General features: G+C 49.4%; 1 long non-coding RNA gene across 1 annotated transcript in view; it reads right to left on the reverse strand.

The window, feature by feature from the left end:
- The window catches only part of LOC138452976 (uncharacterized), a 104,905-nt gene that overhangs the window by 73,389 nt on the left and 13,023 nt on the right, over positions 1 to 18,493 (reverse strand). The window contains exon 2 of the long non-coding RNA XR_011260340.1: positions 13,336 to 13,445. This is a non-coding gene — a long non-coding RNA (uncharacterized lncRNA). The remainder of the gene's footprint in view (positions 1 to 13,335; positions 13,446 to 18,493) is intronic.

Consider the following 18,493-nt stretch of genomic DNA (forward strand, 5'->3'; position numbering starts at 1 on the left):
GGGAAACACGTTTGGTGGTACAATTAGATGTTGACTATGCCACTGCCAAGGAAAAACTGATCGCATACCATGAACAAAAATGTATGAACGGACAACTTCAACATTCATTGCAAAAATCATCTGAATCAGAAGAAGTGGCGCCACATGTAAATCGAGTTCGGAGCGACCAAACTATACTTTCAGTGGCGGATTCGGGCCGCTCAGAAAAAGCAGTCCGCCTGCTCTCCATCGAACTCAACAAATTCAGTGTTCGAACTTTCTGAATAACTTGCCCGATTTCCCTCAATCGACTAATTATGCATCAACAAGCACACCTAGAGCTCGGCCAGCTAAAACAAAAAAAACACTGCAAGAAAATCCTGGAACATTACATTCGAGCGATCAGTCTCCAATGCTTGAAGATACAACGATGAGCGCACACTCTTGCTCTGATGGCTCTTCTACCTCGACGCAAAAATCAAGTCTCTCGGCTGCAGCAGCAACCCAGCTTTATAACAAAGTGCTTGCTGCATCGTCAATGGCGATGATCCCCTTCACAAAACTTTATGAATCCATCTATGATGTACTCAAAGACCAGACAGCCTTAATATCGTCTTTAACTGAAAAAATGGAGAAAGTAGAACGTTTCAACAACTTTCTAACTAATCAGATCTCGAGAGAGGCAGACCTTACCATTCGTTGGCAAGAGCGCTTGACTGATCTAGCAGCTCGACATCATTGTCAAAATGACACCCTGTCGGAAGGCTTACTGGATGCTTTAAAATGGATGAGGCACAATGCTGACGTGACCACTTGTAACTCTATGCTGCCGCAATCCAATGATGACACAAGGATAAAATGCCCAACAACCATGACAACAAATGAAAAATCCTCCAGGGGTCAGCTCCACTTTTCATCTGGTGCACTCAAAAGGGGTAAACAACGTAACCCAGTGCTTTCTACGATGTCGCAACGTGGGCAAACCAAGCAAGTAACACCAAATCCTGCTCGGCCGACGACACTGATATGTCCAGTACAAACGCCAGATACTTCTGGTAATGCCAACCAAATCACCAAAACGGCGAACTCCACCAAGGCCCCAAATCAAAAAGAAGCAACCACAGATGACCGAGATGTCCAACGGTCTACGGAGATTCTAGCGACTGAGACGACTCAGCCAGCCGTGAAACAGGCCTCTCGGTGTCCGACAAACTCGTTTGGCATATTTGAGGGCACTGCATAATAAATAATTACTGCCCAGACAGATGCATCACTTGTCAACCCATATTCAATGAAGTTCCCGCTCATTAAAAACTCACACGAGGCCAAACGACCCCGACTGGCAAAAGGCAAATCCAAGGTAAAAGAGTTTATTCGAAATATAACTTCTCCAAAGCACTTGGGTCTGTTCAAGCGAGTGGCACCATCAAAAGATGTTGAGAGAACATTCATCGCGCCCACAGTCAAAATTGATGCTTCTAAAAGTGTTCCACCTCCTAAATCAATTAAAAGGAGAAGACTGGAGTCTGACATCGAAACAGTAGATAGTTCCGAAATTGGATCTGAAATAGACTTATGTGACCTCTCTGCATACTCACACCGAGGAGATTCCTTTGAGGGACATGAAACCATGGAAAACGAAAATGTATGCCATGATTCGAATCCACCGCCCAGAGCAACAAAAGGGACGATAAATCAACGCCCTAACAATTCCATTCGAAACTTTCAAGATGCCAAGATCCAAAAAAGCTCTCACAAGCAATTAGATCAACACAGTGATCACTCATCAAGATGGAATCCAAAATGCACTTTAAATCAAAAGAGTAAAAAAGTCCACTATACTTCAAGAGTACAATACAACCAAATATCTCTGCCTTCAACACAAATTAAGAAATTACGCCTGCAAAATATTCAAAACAATGACAATGACGTTAACTTAAATCGTAACAACGTCATGAAGCTGTTCAAATGTATACCCTCTTTACGCACTATTGAGTCGGAGGACATCAAAATTGTGGAATATCCGACAGAACTCACAGCAGATCAAGTTCTATTGCACATTGCATCTGTGTCTGTCCGCAATACCATCATGCGAGCCTCTGAAGAACTACTTGCTTTTGGCTTCGACATTATGACCGAACCACCGGAGTCGACAATGAATCCCAATAGCTGTTCTACAATGCCTGCAGACAAAAAAGTTGCAACCCTGAGTCATAATGACTTGAGGAAATCACTTGCTGAGATCCCCACAAGGGTAATCCAGAATACTCATGATGTTCATAAGCCGACATAGGAAAACCGCAATCCAACCACCCAAAATAGAAGGCAATAGCAATGATCCGCAGTGCGTGAATCCTGGTGCGAATTCCTATCTTGGAACACGAGAGGGTTCACGCATCTTTTCAATGATTTCGACATCAACCTACAAAAGGCCATTGTAATTTGCCTGCAGGAGACGTGGCTTGGCAAAGCCCGGTCTAGAGATGGTTTTGAAATCCACTTGAATCCGGCTGTGAAGAACCCCCAGGGTCGACCTTATTCGGGGTTATTAATGCTGATAAAAATAAACATCTGGTGGACAACCTTGGAAACCTTCAATCCTAATCCTTTTATTCAAGGAATAGTCTTGCAATCTTCTCACACAAAAAAGGAAGAGCGTCAGCATCTGCTGATTATCAACGGCTATTGGAACCCATATAAAAGCAGCACAGCGTCCTTCATCAAAGCCACCACCCACTTGATAGACAACGCTCTAATAACACATAGAAACGTATCTATAATCTGCTGTGCTGACCTAAATTGTACTTGGTTCAGGTTTGATGTAGATCAAAAGATAAACGTCCAATTAAATGACAATGAGATTTCTCGAAACAGTCAGGCTTGGTCGACGGCTCTAACAAACCGCAATTGCCACATGGTAAACGGAAACGCTCAAGGCGATGATCCACCGGTTGCCACCTGGCACCGTGCTGACTCATACAGCATCTTGGATTATTTCTGGATATCACAAAATATGACTGAAAAAACGATCAAGTTGAACGTCGAAAAAATGGTTAACAGCGATCATGACCTTCTCCGATTGGCTTGTATGATGGAGTGGGCAAGCTCAGATGATCAATATGCAACACCGATAACAGTAAATGCCGGAGGGAACCGGCTGCGAATTAATGGACCGCAACTTCAACTACTAGGCGAGCAGCTATTCAAACTTCATGAAGAACAACAAGTCAACTATGCCCCGCTTTTGAGACAACTCAAGACCTCCATGGTCACGGCTCGACCAATGGGACGTTCTCCTAAGCATATGTCATGCACAATGATCTCAGCGCAAAAGAAATCCATGCAGTGCGATATCAGATGGCTGAAAAAGAATCTTGCGCTCATCAAGCTCCCAAAAGACCTAAGAAAGGCTATCAAACAAAGGAGACAATTGTACCGAAATTGGTTAAAATCACAAAAAATGATCATCCTTCAAAATAGAGCTGAAGAAATGATGAAAATTTTAGTGACCAAAGATACCAGACAAATATGGACCATCTTGAATACAAGCAATTCTCGATGCTCGGCCATCATTTCAAATGAAATAAATAGCAAGAAATGGGAAGACCATTTTTCTGAAATTTATCAGAAACCGCAAGAGGAACCGTGTGGACAAATAAAGCATGCCGATGTAGCGTGGGAGGTGAATAGTTCAGCATTGGACATAGAGAAAGTGATCAGATCTCTAAAGAACTCGCATGCGGCCGGACCAGATATGACCTCCAATGTGATGCTGAAAAAACACGCCCATCAATGGGCTGCATCGATCGAAGTGTTGTTCAAAACGATCTCCACCACGAAAAAAATCCCAGATTCATGGCTAGAGGCAATAGTAGTCCCAATTTTCAAGAGGGGGAATGGGGCGGACCCGATGAACTACCGCCCGATTGCCCTACTCGATACGATTGGGAAAATCTTGGGCTCTTTCCTCCGCCAAAAATTGGCTGACTGGGCATCGAATGCAAAGATCCTGGACATCTGTCAAACTGGTTTCACCTCAGGAGTGGGGGTGGAAGTAAATTTGCTCATTCTTAACATCTTGAAGTTGGAAACTCTAAAGGCAAAGAAGAAATTGTACCTAGCCTTTATTGATATGCGTCAAGCTTTTGATAAAATCTATCGTGGCATGCTCTGGAAGAAGTTGCAGAACTGGAACTGCCCTCGGCCTATACTGGAACTGATACAAGCCCTCCACAACGGTACATCAATCTGTGTGCGCTTAAACAATCAAGGTGACCTGTCAAATAAAATCTTAACACAAAGAGGTGTGAAACAAGGATGCCCTGTGGCAGCGGAGCTATTCAAACTCTTTATCGCTGACGTGCCTTAGCACCTGAATCTGGTACATTGTTTTTCACCCAAACTGAACACCACCCATATCAAGTGCATAACATACGCAGATGATCTTGTGCTGATCGATCGCACTCCAATTGAGTTACAACGGCTACTGGAAAATCTTCACAAATACTTAAAAGCTAATGATTTGGAATTGAACGTCGAAAAAACAAAAGTAATGATTATTGGTCACCCAGGGTCTCAGAAAGACAAAGCATTCAAATGGAAAATTGATAATGACAGCTTGTTGATAGTAAACTCCATCCGCTATCTGGGAGTTATGTTCAATAATTCTTTAAACGAGCATCATTGGAGGCAGGACCCAGTTGCCCGGGTGATGCAATTTGGAATACAGGGTTCCAAGATTAATAGTGAGTACGGGAAATTCTGCTTATCACCCGTTATTATATTTTACTCGCAAAAAGTAATACCAGCGATCACGTTCGGCGCCGAAGCCAGATGGAACCTGGATCCTCTAATATGGCACAAACTAGAAGGTTTATTTTGGAGACGTGTAATGAAACTACCAACCTACGTCTCTGTAACAGCGATCCGTTACGAATTATCACTGAATTCCTTATATTCAGCGGTAATTTGGAAATCACTAAGTGCCTGGCGCAAGATGCTCTTATTACATGCAATACCCGCATACAAAATCTTTGCCACAAATCAAGACGAATCCAATAATAACCTGTTAAACGAGTGGAAATTATCTTTGGCAAATCTTCTATTAAGGGCCGACATAAAAATTGATGACTTGATCAACTTGCCACAGTTGGTGAAAAAGAAATTTGAAACCTGGACCTGGATTTCAAACTCTGAACAACGAGACAAATTGAAATCAACATTGAAAGCTGAAAACGTGTTTTCACAGACTGAACAAACAATGTAGATATCTACTAAAGTGTCCGGCACGCTATTATCGAAAACAATTCTTGAGGTTCCGTTTAAATGCAATGCAAACTGAAGAAATGTTGTGGCAGCGAAAGAACAAAGACACATCAGACAACATTTGTCGATATTGTTCGAGTGACATTGAATCGCTTCATCATCTAGTCATAACATGCACAGGGCTGAGTATCCAGCGATCATGCCACCTTGGGTCATATGCACCTCAAGATGACGATATGGCAAAATGGTGGGGACGTGTGACTGCAGGACACAATATAAATCTATCCTGTGCCGTAGTGAATTATTTAGATTCATTCCTGAAGAAGGGCCCTCAAGTATTGACTGACAGGGAGCACAATTGAATGATTCTTGTCGCTATACTTGTTTTACTGTCTATCTAATCTTTTTATGCTTCCTTGTTGTTTGTACCTTCTTATTGTCTATGGCCATTCAGTACAAAGTGAAGGTCACGCGACAGGTGTCAATTGACCTATACTTTTTTCAATTCTTTTTTGGTGCTGTCTAGACGTGAGATGGCTTCTGTAACAAAAGTCATGCTTGATCAACTGTTAAATTGTGATTGTTAGACTGAAGTTTCAATAATAAAAAATTTTAAAAAATACAAAAAGGTTGATGAATGTTTTTTCAAGGTGTAGGATGTTGGTAAGGCACCCAAACACTTAACCAAGTTAGCTGGAGGCCCTGTGCAAATAGTTCCCCAGTTACCAGATCTCATCCAGTGTAATGACATCACTGTCAGAATACCTGTAAGTGTGCAAAATAACTTACCTGGAAGGGTCCTGTTGGGTAATGACCTTAAAACTCTTAGAGTTGTGTCCAGTACCCCCAGGCCCCCCAGCAGAAGGAATCAGGAGCTCACAAGGTCTGCAAGGGAGAGAACCTTAAGAGGCTCTCCTGGGGACATGATAGAGGAAACTATCACCCCAAGTCCACAGGACTTACTTACTGCCATTGCAGGACAGGAAAAGACAAAGGGGAAATCTAAGTCTGCCAGCAAGAAACCAGCAAGCACTCCTGTGCCCAGAAGGACATCTCTGAGACTGTCCAAAGTCACACCTGTGACTCCCACACCAGCTGAGGCTGAGTGTGAGGTTCAACCCTGTATGGTCAAACTAGATACTGAGGAATCAGATCTAGAAGAGGATTTTACCTTGGTAGGAGATCCTGACCCTGTTGACCATCCTGAGCTGCAGTCTTTACTGGCAGAAGGTGGACCCAACAGGGACGATTTCATTAAGGGACAAAGAGATTGTCTTACCTTGGAAGTTCTTCGTCAACAGGCCACTTTTCAGCTCAATGGGACTGAGCTTGGGAAGTATAGGTTACACTGGGAGGATGGCCTCTTCTACAGTGACCCAACTGAGTCAACCCCTGGAGACTACAAAAGACTTGTAGTACCTCTAGTGAACCGACTCCAGTTTCTGCAGTTAGCCCATGAGGTACCTTTGGCTGGTCACTTAAGTTTTAAGAAGACCAAAGAAAGTCTCTTGCTGCACTTCTACTGGCCTAAAATGGGTACACAAGTAGACAAATTCTGCAGAAGCTGCCACACTTGCCAAACCTCTGGCAAGAGTGGATCCAAGAATGTGGCACCCATAGTGCCTCTCCCAGTGGTGGGAGTTCCTTTTGAGAGGGTTGGGATTGACATTGATGCTCCCTCATCTTCAGGCAACAGGTTCATCCTGATTGTAGTGGACCATGCCACTAGATTTCCTGAAGCCATACCTATGAGGACTGTCACGGCTCCGGCTGTTGCTAAGGCCCTTCTTGGTATTTTTACCAGGGTAGGTTTTCCTAAGGAGGTGATATCTGACAGGGGATCAAATTTTATGTCCCACTACATGCAAACCATGTGGAAAACCTGTGGAGTCACCTACAAGTTCTCAACTGCCTACCACCCCCAAACCAATGGACTGGTAGAGAGGTTTAACAGAACTATGTAGGGCATGATAGGTGCTTTAGAAGAACCCCTTAGAAGAAAGTGGGACCTTCTACTGCCATGCCTTCTCTTTGCATATAGAGAAGTCCCTCAGGAGGGAGTAGGATTCAGTCCCTTCGAACTTCTCTATGGCCATCCAGTCAGAGGTCCATTGGCCCTTATTAAGGAGGGGTTGGAGAGTGCTCCTTCCCCCAAGCCAGTCAGAGTGACTGACTATGTGATAGGTCTCCAGAGGAGAATGTCACACATGATGGAAGAGGAAAGTGATAACTTTAGGGCTGGCCAAGCTCTAGTCAAACATTGGCATGACCAGAAGGCTAACATGGTTGAGTTTACTCAATACCAGCTTGTTCTTGTTATGGTCCCAACAAGGCAGAGGGCCTTGCAGAACAAATGGATAGGACCCTTCAAGGTTGTGGGTAAACTTGGAGAGGTGAACTATCTGGTGGACTTAGGCAATCCTAAGGAGGCTCCCAGAGACTTTCACACCAACCGTTTAAAGGCTTATGTCTCTAGACCTGACATAGGAGCTTTGCTTCTAGCTTTAGCTCAGGAGGAGGAGGAGAGTGAACCTCTGCCTGACCTCCTCAGAGGCTTACCTTTAGATGAGCAAGTGGAAGGAGTTAATCTCTCTTCCAGTCTCACATCTGACCAGTAGGATGAGTGCAAGTTACTGTTAAATCAGTTTGCCTCCCTGTTCTCACTTTCACCAGGCTTGACCCCTTGGGGCCAGCATGACATACACACTGGTGACTGTTTGCCTGCCAGAGGCAGGGGGTACAGAATGTCAGACAATGTCAGATCCCACATAAGGAATGAGGTCAACAAGATGCTTGAACTCGGGGTTATAGAGCCCTCTACTAGCCCATGGTCTAGCCCAGTTGTGCTTGTACCAAAGGCAGGATCCAAAGAGTTGAGATTCTGCGTGGACTATAGGGCTCTAAATGCAGTGACAATGACTGATGCCCATCCTTTGCCCAGGACAGATGAGCTGGTGGACAAACTTGGTGCAGCCAAGTACCTCAGCACATTGGACCTAACGTCAGGCTATTGGCAAATAGCCCTGACAGACTATGCAAGGGGAAAACTGCATTCTCCACCCCAGCTGGCCTCTACCAATTCAAGGTAATGCCTTTTGGATTAAAGAATGCACCTGCTACATTTCAGAGGATGGTCAATCAAGTTCTGAATGGGATGGAGGACTTCTGCATGGCATACTTGGTTGACATTGCAGTGTTCAGCCCTACATAGAAAGAACATGTTGAGCACCTAGGTTGTGTATTGCAGGCTCTTGAACAGGCCCACCTGACCATAAAGGCAAGCAAATATCAAATTGGTCCGTGTTCAGTGGTCTACCTTGGGCATGAGGTAGGAGGAGGTGAAATAAGACCATTGCCTAGCAAAGTACAGGCTGTACAAAACTGGGCCACCCCTACTACTCAAACCCAAGTGAGAGCCTTCCTAGGTCTCACTGGGTACTATAGGAACTTCATAGAGAACTATGGGGCCATAGCTTCTCCCTTGAATGTCATCTCCTCTCCCAAATTTCCTAAAAAGGTCAGGTGGAATGAGGAGTGTAATCAAGCATTTGAAGGTCTGAAGACAGCCCTTTGTCAAGCGCCAGTCCTAAGAGCTCCTGACTATCACCAACCCTTAATTGTACAGACTGATGCTTCTAATGTAGGTATAGGTGCAGTCCTTAGTCAAATGGGTGAGAAAGGTAGGGAACACCCCATTTGTTTCATCAGCAGGAAGTTAAAGGATCCTGAAACAAGGTGGGCAACAATAGAAAGAGAATGCTTTGCTATTGTGTGGTCACTGAAGAGGTTTAGACCATACTTGTATGGATCTACCTTCACTATACAGACTGACCACCAACCCTTGAGATGGCTGATGCAAATGAAAGGGGAAACCCCAATGTTACTCAGATGGTCAATCTGCCTGCAAGGATTTGATTTTTCCATTGAGCACAGAGCAGGAAGTCACCACCAAAATGCTGATGGTCTCCCTAGGATGTTTGTAACCGACTAGAGGTATGAGGTCCATCCAGGAGTGGATTAAATCCTCCTCTCCCATAGTCTGGGGGGGCGAGTTTTAGGGAGAATTATAATTCTCATTTATGGCTAATTTCTCTCACCTAGTGAGCCCCCCAGCAGCATTGCTGGACTTCTGGAGTTTCTTTTTTTTCCACATAGTAAGAGTGTGAGTTTTTCCCCACTCTTACCTGTGTTTTGCCATGTGTATTTTTCTGTTTGTGTTATTGTGGACTCTGAAGTACACCACTTCAGTAGCCCCTTCTTTTGTGTGTCACACAGCACCTTCAGTGCCGTGGCACAGGGATGTCTTTGAGATTTCCCCCAACTCCATTTCTGAGGCTGACTACAGTCCCCCAGAAAAGGGTAAAGTTGCCATTAGGGTAAAGTTGCCTTGGTCAATCTACCACGGATCCAGTACACCCCATCTTCCATGGAGTACCGGAATGGGTTAATTCGTATCCCTTTTTATCTGTACCTCCTAGAGCATTGTTTCGTTCTTTTAACATTTAGACTTGGCTGGTGGCAGTGGTACCTACCCTAACTTTTCTACCGCGATTATATTAGATAAACGTGGTATTATTCTTGGCTATTATATTAGCCTCGAACATAAACCCGCTTGACCAAATTGTCTTTCTTTTGGCTCCGGTTGGGTTTATTCGCCATTTATTATTGTTAAAGTCCTTCTTGTGTTTTACTTTGCGCTGCAAACTAGGTTCACCTTCTTTGTTCACCGTCTTTTGGCGGGCTTCTTCTCAGAAGCCCTCCACCAGGCGCCTGGGTGTCTAGGTGGGCTGAATGTGAGGGAGGGGTGTAGTCACCCCCTGCAGATGGTATCCTTGGAAACCCAAGTCGCACTTTGCCATGATTGGCTGAGGTGGTTGTCCAAGCTGGACAACCCCCCTGCTGGGTGATTGACAGCCAGGCTGTGTGAATGGGGGGTTTGCGCATAAAAGGCAGGTCTCTTGGGCTAGAAGTCAGAGAGTCGCCTCTGGAACTACAAGGAACCGAAGAGAAGCGGAGAGAACAACTACTGATGCAACTACCCCATCCCGGTGAAGCCCTGCTGCAGTCCTGAGCTATCTACCCTTCAACGACTAAGAGAAGATCCAGTCCGGAGTCTTCTTCCCTTGAGCCTGGTCGGGATAACCAGCCAGAGGATCCTCTTCCTTGGTCGAAATCACTGCATCCTGCTGTAGTGGTCTGGTTAGCCATTTGAAGGGCCTCTCCTGTTTTTAAAGAGCCCACCTTTCATTCTTTGTCGCTGCTGCCGGCTTAATCCCTGTGTGGTGCAGACCCCCTTCAGACGTCCTCCTTCACAATGAAGCTCCAGGAATCGTGGGCCTGCGGGCAACCAACAGGAACAGCTGCCAGGGCACCAGCTGCATCACTGGAACAAGGTACTGTGTTCTGCTTGATGAAACTGGATGAACCCCTTTTCTTCATCTCCAAGGCTTGCCCTTGTCTTCCCTCCTTCTTATAACTTTTGCTTCCGAACATTGACAATATTGAAGAACTTTTCATGGTTCGCACTAAGAACCCTCTGGATCCAATGGGCCCCCCCCAGTCATCGACTCCCATAAGGACTTATCAAGCCCCAAAGGAGTGTCCCAGAGCCTCTTGGACTCAGTCCTGGCGCAGGTGGTGCCAGGCTCATAAAATGGGATGAAGCACGTGAAACTACTTGCCCAGCCTAGTGAGGCTGAGCCTTTCAGCTTTCTCTGGGTGTGGTTGAGGGACTATTTTACTTGAAGAGCAGGATGTGGTAAAGGGACTACTTTGCCTGGAACTACTTACAAGGCTATTTAAGCCACGCCTTGCAGGCAGAACACGCTTCACGTTATTCTGCACTCCTGCAGCGTAATGCTCACCGTGTGTGTCCTGTCTTCGAACGTCTACATCCACACCCGTTCAGAATTCATCCATCAGTGCCTAGAAGGAGAAAGACAAGAGACAACAAAGACAGTACAACAGCAAAGTCTTACCTGCAGCATCCTTCCTTCGGTTGCTTCTTCAGCCGCTCCCGGACCTTCGCATCAGCTGAAGGGAAGGTATTCATTCAGGTCGCAAGACCCACTCGGGTTCAGCATTCTTCCGAAGCATCTTCGGAGCGGTTTTTCCATTCTTCATTCTGATGCCGTGCCGCTTCTGCAAAAAAAAGAGGAAAACAACAGGTTAGTTGCGCACGGAAGGGAAACTGGAAACCAGTATTTTAGACTTACAGCGCCTCATTCTAGCGCTTCAACTCACCTGAAGGCAATCTGCTCTGCATCTTAAAACTACTTGAATCTCCAGTCGAAATCCATTCGAGGCCGCGCCTGAAAGAAAAGACAAAGACACAGATCAAAAGGGGTTGAGGCAAAATTAAGACTTTAAACACCTATACCAAGCAGTTATTGGCATAGAGACTTACCTGTTTTACCCAACTCTCCAAGACTCGGCAACCACTCATCGGATCAGTGAAGTAACTCGATCCTGGAAAGACTGTATTAAATGCGCCCCTGCTAGATTGCAGGACGGAGAGTCTACCTTACAAAATTCTAAGGTGAGATCCAGAGGAGTCGGGTATCAGGCGGTGGAGGAGGTGGGTTCAATTCAACCCCACTCAGTGGCTCACATCTTGTTTCGATCTTGCAGACAAACGCCTTGTGAGGGTGATAACAAGAGAGAGGTCACAGCAGCATCATCAACAGCGCAGTACCACGCCAGCGCAGACATCATTCGTGCAGCCATGTGCTACGCCCCCGTGGAGACCAGGTGAGCGTGTCAGTACTCTTGGCTACGTTGAATCGTGAACTGTCTGACTGTGTGATCTTCGGCAACAGGCCCCCAGTGTCACTTGACCCTGGCTCCGGCCTTTTGACTCTTGAACTCCAGTCTCTGAGTGTTTCTCGATTCTGTCTACCTAACCAAAATATTGCCTGTGATTTTTGACTCCAACTCCCTCTGGTTATCTCAGGTGCTAAGTGAGTTTTTGCCCCGGTAGCATTTCATGTCATGGATACACGTTTAATTAGTAGACCGAACTGTCAAAAAAGTGATCGCAATCGTATTCGCGGTAACGTGTTTTGTTCGTAATACCGGTTCATTCCAACACAGGGTACTTACCTTGAGGCATACTGTACAAAGTGAATTGGTTAGTTGTAATATATTTGACGTGTGGTTTGTGTTATAGTTTAATAGAAGTCTTGTGTTTATAACAAATGGTTTCAAAATAAATGTACTTATATTTTTCTACCTGAAACCTTGCGTCAGTGTTTGCTTTAGTCACAGTAATTGTAGTGCCTTTGTGTAATCTCTGCTCCTGCTCATATACTCTAGATAAGCCTGGCTGCTACGCCACTGCTACCACTCTAACATAGTAGTGCAGGCTTGGACCAAAGGTAACAATTGTATTGCCACCTGTAGTCTTAATTGTGTGTAGTGGTGCCTAAGGGCACTGCACAGGATTCTGCCTAACACCAATATACTAGTCTTGCCCCGGTCAAAGGTTTCAATGGTCTGCACAGCGAGGGGGTGGCGCATTAGTGCCCAATAGTCATGCAAAGACCCCACCAGTGTCCTTATCCATGAGCATTCTGTGTCTGCATGCAAGTGCGGGTGAGCTGCAGGAGAGGGTGGCCATGCAGCTCCACCACAATGTATGCAATCGGTGGTAGGACACAGAATAACCAGCCCCTGCCCAGGATGTTAAGATTGTGCAATAAGATAGCTCAGTGAGTTGAGCACTTGCCTCACATACATGTGTTCATGCTGTATGGCACCGATTCATGTTGGGCTACTCCAGCCTTCCTAGACAAACACATCCCATGGTATGCAATTGGGTAATAATATCATGTATTATTAAAGCGCTTCGAAGTGGTATGAATCTAGTATGCATCGCCATATAAAAATATTCAGGTTCACAAAAGGGCTCCAACATTCACTCACTCAGACACTCCAACCCAGCAGCTGCACACTCAGGCCATGGGAGCGAGGCAAAGGTGCACACCCTAGGAGAGCCCACAATCAGGGGGCCCCCACTGTTCAAGGGGCCACCTCAGGCCAAGGTCTCTGTGTGACTCTGAGGGTTGGGGAGAGGCTTTAGATCCACATTACCTCCTTCCTGGCCATCACCCGGTGGCTGCAGGCTCCCTCTGGGCACCAAGACTAGCAGGGCAAGTAGATGGAGCGTGAGGCACCTGAGAGCCATGCCTGCGACTGCCCTCCTGCCAGAGAGAGAGAACATGCCTGTTATAATGCGGCTGCGAGCCTGCCTCCTCCGCTGCCTATCAGGATAAGGGGTCAGTGAAGGGTCACAGATGGGAGAGTGGTGTCAGGTGTTTTCAATCCACAGATGGGAGCCTTATGAGAGGAGCATTGAGCACAAACACGGGAGAGCTGTGAAAGATATGAATACCCACAGACAGGAGAGAGGTGAGGGGAGTTGCCCTACCCACAGACAGGAGAGAGGTGAGGGGAGTTGCCCTACCCACAGACAGGAGAGAGGTGAGGGGAGCTGCCCTGACCACAGAGGAGAGAGGTGAGGAGAGCTGTCCTGCCCACATACAGGAGAGAGGTGAGGAGAGCTGCCTGGCCTAAGAGGAGAGAGGTGAGGAGAGCTGCCCTGCCCGAAGACAGGAGAGAGGTGAGGGGATCAGCCCTTCCCACAGACAGGAGAGAGGTGAGGAGAGCTGCCTGGCCTAAGAGGAGAGAGGTGAGGGGAGTTGCCCTACCCACAGACAGGAGAGAGGTGAGGGGAGCAGCCCTGACCACAGAGGAGAGAGGTGAGGGGTGCTGCCCTGCCCACAGACAGGAGAGAGGTGAGGGGAGCTTCCCTGCCCACAGAGGGAAGAGGTGAGGGGAGCTGCCCTACCCACAGACAGGAGAGAGGTGAGGGGAGTTGCCCTACCCACAGACAGGAGAGAGGTGAGGGGAGCAGCCCTGACCACAGAGGAGAGAGGTGAGGGGAGTTTCCCTACCCACAGACAGGAGAGAAATGAGGAGAGCTACCCGGCCTAAGAGGAGAGAGGTGAGGGGAGCTTCCCTGCCCACAGAGGAGAGAGGTGAGGGGAGCTGCCCTGCCCACAGACAGGAGAGAGGTGAGGGGAGCTTCCCTGCCCACAGAGGGAAGAGGTGAGGGGAGCTGCCCTACCCACAGACAGGAGAGAGGTGAGGGGAGTTGCCCTACCCACAGACAGGAGAGAGGTGAGGGGAGCTGTCCTACCAACAGACAGGAGAGAGGTAAGTAGTGCTGCCCTGCCCACAGAGGGAAGAGGTGAGGGGAGGCGCCGTACCCACAGACAGGAGAAAGGTGAGGAGAGAAGCCCTGCCCGCAGAGGAGAGAGGTGAGGGGAGGCGCCCTACCCACAGACAGGAGAGAGGTGAGGAGAGCAGCCCTGATCACAGAGGAGAGAGGTGAGGAGAGCTTCCCTGCCCACAGAGGTGAGAGGTGAGGAGAGCTGCCCTACCAACAGACAGGAGAGAGGTGAGGAGAGCTGCCATGCCCACAGACAGGAGAGAGGTGAGGGGAGCTTCCCTGCCCACAGAGGGAAAAGGTGAGGGGAGCTGCCCTACCCACAGACAGGTGAGAGGTGAGGAGAGCAGCCCTGACCACAGAGGAGAGAGGTGAGGGGAGCTGCCCTGCCCACAGAGGAGAGAGGTGAGGAGAGCTGCCCTAACCACATAGGAAAGAGGTGAGGGGAGCTGCCCTACCCACAGACAGGAGAGAGGTGAGGAGAGCTCCCCTACCAACAGGCAGGAGAGAGATGCCCTGACAACAGACAGGAGAGAGGTGAGGGGAGCTGCCCTGCACATGGAAGAAAGAGATGAGGGGAGCTGTCCTACCAACAGACAGGAGAGAGGTGAGGAGAGCTGCCCGGCCTAAGAGGATAGAGGTAAGGAGAGCTGCCCTACCCACAGACAGGAGAGAGGTGAGGAGAGAAGCCTGACCACAGAGGATAGAGGTGAGGAGAGCTGCCCTGACCACAGAGGAGAGAGGTGAGGAGAGCTGCCCTGCCCACAGAGGAGAGAGGTGAGGGGAGCTGTCCTACCCACAGAGGAGAGAGGTGAGGGGAGCTGTCCTATCAACAAACTGGATAGTGGTGAGGAGAGAAGCCCTGCCCACAAAGGAGAGAGGTGAGGGGAGCTGACCTACCCACAGAGGAGAGAGGTGAGGGGCCCTATACTACAACAGACAGGAGATTGATGAGGAGAGCAGCCCTGCACACAGAGGAGAAAGGTGAGGGGAGCTGACTTGACCACAGAGGAGAGAGGTGGGGGGAGCTGCCCTTACCACAGAGGGGAGAGGTGAGGAGAGCTGCCCTGCCCACAGAGGAAAGAGGTGAGGGGAGCAGCCTTGCCACAGAGGAAAGAGGTGAGGGGAGCTGTCCTACCAACAGACAGGAGAGAGGTGAGGAGAGCAGCCCTGACCACAGAGGAGAGGGGAGCTTCCCTACCCACAGACAGGAGAGAGGTGAGGAGAGCTGCCCTACCCACAGACAGGAGAGAGGTGAAGAGAGCTGTCCTGCCCACAGAGGAAAGAGGTGAGGGGAGCTGTCCTACCAACAGACAGGAGAGAGGTGAGGAGAGCAGCCCTGACTACAGAGGAGAGAGGTGAGGGGAGCTGTCCTACCAACAGATAGGAGAGAGGTGAGGAGAGCAGCCCTGACCACAGAGGAGAGAGGTGAGGAGAGCTGCCCTACCCACAGACAGGAGAGAGGTGAAGAGAGCTGTCCTGCCCACAGAGGAAAGAGGTGAGGGGAGCTGTCCTACCAACAGACAGGAGAGAGGTGAGGAGAGCACCCCTGACTACAGAGGAGAGAGGTGAGGAGAGCTGTCCTACCAACAGACAGGAGAGAGGTGAGGAGAGCAGCCCTGACCACAGAGGAGAGAGGTGAGGAGAGAGGTGAGGATAGCTGCCCTGCCCACAGAGGAAAGAGGTGAGAGGAGATGTCCTACCCACAGACAGGAGAGAGGTGAGGAGAGCAGCCCTTCCCACAGAGGAGAGAGGTGAGGGGAGCTGACCTAACCACAGAGGAGCGAGGTGAGTGGAGCTGCCCTTACCACAGAGGGGAGAGGTGAGGAGATCTGCCCTGCCCACAGAGGAAAGAGGTGAGTGGAGCTGTCTTATCAACAGACAGGAGAGAGGTGAGGAGAGCAGGCTTGCCACAGAGGAATGAGGTGAGGGGAGCTGTGCTACCAACAGACAGGAGAGAGGTGAGGAGAGCAGCCCTGACCACAGAGGAGAGGGGAGCTTCCCTACCCACAGACAGGAGAGAGGTGAGGAGAGCTGCCCTGCCCACAGAGGAAAGAGGTGAGGGGAGCTGTCCTACCAACAGACAAGAGAGAGGTGAGGAGAGCGGCCCTGCCCACAGAGGAAAGAGGTGAGGGGAGCTGTCCGACCAACAGACAGGAGAGAGGTGAGGAGAGCAGCCCTGACCACAGAGGAGAGAGGTGAGGAGAGCTGCCATACCCACAGACAGGAGAGAGGTGAAGAGAGCTGCCCTGCCCACAGAGGAAAGAGGTGAGGGGAGCCGTCCTACCAACAGACAGGAGAGAGGTGAGGAGAGCAACCCTGACCACAGAGGAGAGAGGTGAGGAGAGCTGTCCTACCAACAGACAGGAGAGAGGTGAGGAGAGCAGCCCTGACCACAGAGGAGAGAGGTGAGGAGAGCTGCCCTACCCACGGACAGGAGAGAGGTGAGGATAGCTGCCCTGCCCACAGAGGAAAGAGGTGAGGGGAGATGTCCTACCCACAGACAGGAGACAGGTGAGGAGAGCTTCCCTACCCACAGACAGGAGAGAGGTGAGGGGAGATGTCCTACCCACAGTCAGGAGAGAGGTGAGGATAGCAGCCCTGACCACAGAGGAGAGAGGTGAGGGGAGTTTCCCTACCCACAGACAGGAGAGAAATGAGGAGAGCTACCCGGCCTAAGAGGAGAGAGGTGAGGGGAGCTTCCCTGCCCACAGAGGAGAGAGGTGAGGGGAGCTTCCCTATCCACAGAGGAGAGAGGTGAGGGGAGCTGCCCTACCCACAGACATGAGAGAGGTGAGGGGAGCAGCCCTTCCCACAGAGGAGAGAGGTGAGGGCAGCTTCCCTACCAACAGACAGGAGAGTGGTGAGGAGAGCAGCCCGGCCTAAGAGGAGAAGGGTGAGGGGAGCGTCCCTACCCAGAGACAGGAGAGAGGTGAGGAGAGCTGCCCGGCCTAAGAGGAGAGAGGTGAAGAGAGTGTCCCTATGCACACACAGGAGAGAGGTGAGGAAAGCTGCCCTATGCACAGACTAGGGAGAGGTGAGGAAAGCTGCCCTATGCACAGCCCGGTGAGAGGTGAGGAGAGCTGTCCTAGACAAACAGAAGGTGAGGAGAGCTGCCATATGCACAGATAGGAGAGAGTCAGGGAGAGCAAGCTGCCCTATGCACAGACAGGAGAGAGGTCAGGAAAGCAGTCCTAAGCACAGGCAGGGAGAGGTGAGGAGAGATATCCTATGCACAGACAAGAGAGAGGTGAGGGGAGCTGTCCTATCAACAAACTGGATAGTGGTGAGGAGAACAGCCCTGCCCACAAAGGAGAGAGGTGAGGGGAGCTGACCTACCCACAGAGGAGAGAGGTGAGGGGCCCTATACTACAACAGACAGGAGATTGGTGAGGAGAGCAGCCCTGCCCACAGAGGAGAGAGGTGAGGGGAGCTGGCCTGACCACAGAGGAGAGAGGTGAGGGGAGCTGCCCTTACCACAGAGGGGATAGGTGAGGAGAGCTGCCCTGCCCACAGGGGAAAGAGGTGAGTGGAGCTGTCCTACCAACAGACAGGAGAGAGGGGAGGAGAGCAGCCTTGCCACAGAGGAAAGAGGTGAGGGGAGCAGCCTTGCCACAGAGGAAAGAGGTGAGGGGAGCTGTCCTACCAACAGACATGAGAGAGGTGAGGAGAGCAGCCCTGACCACAGAGGAGAGGGGAGCTTCCCTACCCACAGACAGGAGAGAGGTGAGGAGAGCTGTCCTGCCCACAGAGGAAAGAGGTGAGGGGAGCTGTCCTACCAACAGACAGGAGAGAGGTGAGGAGAGCTGCCCTGCCCACAGAGGAAAGAGGTGAGGGGAGCTGTCCTACCAACAGATAGGAGAGAGGTGAGGAGAGCAGCCCTGACCACAGAGGAGAGAGGTGAGGAGAGCTGCCCTACCCACAGACAGGAGAGAGGTGAAGAGAGCTGTCCTGCCCACAGAGGAAAGAGGTGAGGGGAGCTGTCCTACCAACAGACAGGAGAGATGTGAGGAGAGCAGC

Source organism: Ambystoma mexicanum, chromosome 4p (assembly GCF_040938575.1).
Source record: "Ambystoma mexicanum isolate Mex_15411 chromosome 4p, UKY_AmexF1_1, whole genome shotgun sequence".
Lineage (NCBI taxonomy): Eukaryota > Metazoa > Chordata > Amphibia > Caudata > Ambystomatidae > Ambystoma > Ambystoma mexicanum.